The 4661-nt window shown below is 42.7% G+C and overlaps 1 non-coding gene across 1 annotated transcript; it reads left to right on the plus strand.

The window, feature by feature from the left end:
- Nucleotides 1-1743: 1743 nt before the first annotated feature.
- LOC145403830 (5S ribosomal RNA) lies at nucleotides 1744-1862 on the plus strand. The gene has a single exon (XR_013898050.1). It is a non-coding gene; the product is annotated as a 5S ribosomal RNA (ribosomal RNA).
- The last annotated feature ends 2799 nt before the right edge of the window (nucleotides 1863-4661 follow it).

Consider the following 4661-nt stretch of genomic DNA (forward strand, 5'->3'; position numbering starts at 1 on the left):
AAAGGGTTAATCTGTTGCTACTGGGTTAATATATTTGTCATAGGAATGTATCTGGAACTGCTATGGATGTAATGTAGTTTTTTACACACACACACACACACACACACACACACACACACACACACACACACACACACGAGGCGTCCAGTACTATCAACAAAACTGCATGGCCTTTGAAAAAAAAACAAAAAAAAACGTAGAATTAACATTTACAAGACGGAAACTTTTTTTTTCTTGGTATATTTTTCATTATCCCTCATGCTCTTCCTCCCCCCCTCAGCCTCGGGCATTGTCTAAACTGCCCTGTTATTAGTGTGTTTTACTCTCTCTCTCTCTCTCTCTCCTTCCTAAGTTATAACCTACCCCATTACAAACTGCCACGAAAGGACCAATAAATTGTTGCTATTTACATTTCTCTTGTACTCTTCTCTCCTCTTACCCTCATTTTTTTTTTCCATTTCCCCTTTTCCTTCTCGGCCTTCACTCTCATTTTATTCTTTCATTTTCTTCCTCCCTTTTCCACATTCATCCATTCTTTCATTTTCTCTCTGCTTACCTTCTCTTTTCCCTCCATGTTTCACTTCTCTCTTCCGTTAAGCTCCCCTTTCTCTCCACTCTCTTTTTTCTTTTCCTTTTCCTCCTCCTTTTTGATAAACAATTCTAACTTTCCTGTCGCTCTCTCCTCTCCTCATCATCATTTCGTCTCCTGTCCTTCCGTTTCCTGTCTTTTCCTTGCCCTCTCCTCTCGTCCTCAACCCTCTATCTTTCCCCTATCCTTTCCCAACCCTCGTTCTTCTCTCTCCTCTCTCCTTTTTTGCCTCTCCCTCTCCTACCCTCTCCTTTCCTTTCTTTAAGCCCTCTTTATTCCCTCTCCTCTCCACCCCTTTCTTTTTTTCCCTCTCCTTCCCTTTTCCTTGTCCTCTTTTTTCCCTTTTCTCTCTCCTCTCTTCCTTTCCCTTCTATTATTGTTTCCTCATCCTCTTCCTCCTCTTTCCTCTCTCCAATCCTCCTCGCCCCTCCCTCTCCTTACCCTCTCTTTTCTCTCTCCTCTCCTCTCTTCCCCTCCCTCTTTTGCCTTTACCCAGTAATCATAACAGCTCCTGCTCATTATCGCTTGGTTCTCCTTACCGCCGCAACCGATCCATATTTCGTGTGTGTGTGTGTGTGTGTGTGTGTGTGTGTGTGTGTGTGTGTGTGTGTGTGTGTGTGTGTGTGTGGGTAATCATGAAGTGCCTGTGTATTTCCGACCCTAAGTTTGTGAAACCAGTCTACATCTAAATGTGTGTGTGTGTGTGTGTGTGTGTGTGTGTGAGAGAGAGAGAGAGAGAGAGAGAGAGAGAGAGAGAGAGAGAGAGAGAGAGAGAGAGAGAGAGAGACTGGCCCATTTCTAGCTCTACGGCTGCATATGTTTCACTTCTATTGAATTTGTATTTCCACCGATCAACTGATTAATAAATACATTTTTTATATCATTTGGCGGTGAAACTTGACACCTACAAAAATCCAATGGCACAAGGCAATCCCACTCATATTACTTTCTCATAGCCCAAAGACTCGTGTTATTGGTACAGTCCTGCCGCTTCCAGACGATTTTATTGAGCTATGTGATCATTTTTTTTTTAGTGAAGGGGTAAGTGAAGACAATATGTAACCTTCCCAGCTTGAAAAATTTCCCTTAAGTTTAATACATGTCTGGAGGTATTCTCATTTCACTCTAAGTAGGCCTAATATTATCTACTTGAGGCCAACGGCCATACCACGTTGAGTACACCGCTTCCCGTCCGATCAGCGAAGTTAAGCAACGTTGGGTCTGGTTAGTACTTGGATGGGTGACCGCCTGGGAACACCAGATGCTGTTGGCATCCCTACGTGTCAAGTGGGGTTGGTGGAGGATTAGTGCCCCTCCCTGTAAAACAATTAACTCTAAGCCCTTGGCCACCCCGTCTGGGATACATGGCGTCTGGCAATGAATGAATGAAAAAATGAGGGTATTAGGCTATAAGGAAGTTCAGAATATCTACACTGCTAATTTTCGTAGTAGCCTGAATCGCGCTTGAAAGAAAAAATACCTTGTGAAAATAGCTTTATAATGATATCAAGTACTTGTTGAACAATGATACGCTTCGATTGAGCTGTAAATAAGGAAAGTACGATATCGAAGACTGTCCATCTTTTCAGCTGTTTGAGAATGTTTGTTTTTTCCTTATTACGGCTAAACTGAATTATAAAAATGTTCAGCAAATACCTGATATTGTGTCGTTGCTATTTTCACACGATTTTCATCCATTTAAAACACGATTAGCGCTACTACTACGAAAATCATCAATGTCGATATTTTGAACATCCTTGTTGCCAAAAACTCACAAGTGGTCAAATGCTGTCTCTCCATCTTCAATGCTGAGTTGTAGCAAAAGATTAGCACTAGAGTATGATGCTAGTCACGAAGAAGAATGGACATGATGTAGAGCTGCAGTACTGTCTTTTTCTGCCACTGAGCTACGTGAAATAAGCTGCAAAAGGACAAAAAACAAAGCCAACTTGAAGTGAAAATAGTATGGGCAGAATATAGTGAAAAACAGGTAATTGGACTGAAGGCCGAGGATGAGGTGGAGGGATGGAGTCGAGAGGTATATGAGAGAAGGGGGTGTGAGTTGGGAGCAGGGCTGTTGAATGGCGGGGGACAGGGCGACGTGGAGGCGATTTGTTTGTGGCCACCCCGTAAGAGATTAAGGCGTCTGGCAATAGATAGATGGATATATTTAAACCCACTTAACCGGCGGACATCTTTCTCATGTTCTTACCCTCTCCAGACGATTTTATTCAGCTTATGTCAGAGTCTACAGTATGTAAGGGTTAGATAGAAATGTAATAAACCCCTCCAGCACGAGAGACCATTTCGCAAGCTGAATAAAATCGTCAGGTGGTAGCAATAACAAATAATGCGTCGCCAGAATGAAGGGGTTTAGGCTTAGGTTTCCCTTTTCTCCCTCTCTTTTCCTTCTCTTCTCTTTATCTTACTCTCTTTTCTTTCTCCTCCCTCTTAATCTTCCTCTCTTTTCTCTCTTTTCCCTCCCCTTTCTCTCTTTTCCCTCCCTTTTCTCTCTCCTCCCTCTCATATCTTCCTTTCTCTTCTTCTCCTCCCTCTTCCTCTCTTTTCTCTCCTCTCCCTCTGCTGTCCCTCTCCTTCACCTCTTTTCTTTCTCCTCCCTCTTTATCTTCCTCTCTTTTCTCTCTTCTGGTGCAGTGGTATCATCTCCATCTAACAGCTGATAAAATACTGGGTTCAGTTCTTAGGCCGGTCAGACTTGTAGACAAAGTTTGTTTTTCCCGTGTCCCTGTTAATTCAATAGTACAGTTGGGGACCTGGACCGAAACACACAAGCGCACTTACAATGAATGCCTTGCCTTAATTTACACTTTGATTTGCAGGCAGGACATAGAGGCTGTCGAACCTTCCCCTGTCTCCTGGTCTAACTTCATAAAAAATCTTTGTTATGACACGAAAATTACTGCAAGAATAACTGCTTTCTTCAGGATGATCAGAGAAAGGAGTGAAAAAAAATCTTCCCTTGTCTAGTTCTTCCTATAAAAAAAAACATGCCTAAGTTACGACAGGGAATCGATTGTAAATATGCTGAGAATTCCACACCTGAATGGAAGTTTGTTGTGTGTCGTACTCTAGAGGATGACGGTGACGGTAAATCTGATTGCCTTCCTTTACTACCCTCGTGCTCTCGATAGCCATTACCCTATGCCTTCTTCCTCTTCTTCTTCCCTTTCCTCGCTCATTCCATCCTCCGTCTTCCCTCTTCTTCCCTCCTCACTCCCTCTCTCTCTCTCTCTCTTCATATTCTCCTTTGTTTCTGTGCACCACGTCTGTGTGTGTGTGTGTGTGTGTGTGTGTGTGTGTGTGTGTGTGTGTGTGTGTGTGTGTGTGTGTGTGTGTGTGTGTGGTTAAAAAGCCCTAGTTGGAGTGACGGGATTTGTACAGGCTCTATCCCCAAGAGGTAACTGGATTTTTTGTTCAATCGTGTAACATCATGTGAAGCAAACTGGTTATCTACCGTTAAATATACTAGACTATGGCAGCCTAGCCCCAGGCCCCTACACATGACAAGGGACACTATGAGGCTGATTGTTACGGTTGCTGTTTATTTTTAGGATCGCAGCACCCATCCACAGATCTCATTTTTTGGAGGCAATATCTCAGTAACCGGATCACCTTTGGTTGTGCAATTACACATCCAAAAGGCCTATAGTAAAGCCTACATATTGATATCCAAGATCTGGCAACCCTCCCCCGAACTCAAATGAATAATAAAGTCAACCAACCTTCGTACATAAATTCTTATTAACCACATCAGATAAAATCACCTTAACTCACTTGACCATCAGGGTACGTATTATTGTCGGGTATATAAGCTCCCTAACACCTTTTCTTAAGTGATTTATTTTGCTTACTACTGTCCTTCCCTGTGTTACATAAATCCATCTAATAATGCCATACTCTGCATACACTACGGTACAAAAGGATATTAACCAGGCATATCCAAAAATAAATCACTAAGGAAGAGGTGCTAGGAAGCCTCCTGAACCGAAGTGAATACGGGTCCAAGTGTCCATTTGGTTATACGGTTACGAAACAACGAAGTAAATGCTAA

Source organism: Coenobita brevimanus, chromosome 61, assembly GCF_032717465.1.
Source record: "Coenobita brevimanus isolate Jiangsu-jjx chromosome 61, ASM3271746v2, whole genome shotgun sequence".
NCBI lineage: Eukaryota > Metazoa > Arthropoda > Malacostraca > Decapoda > Coenobitidae > Coenobita > Coenobita brevimanus.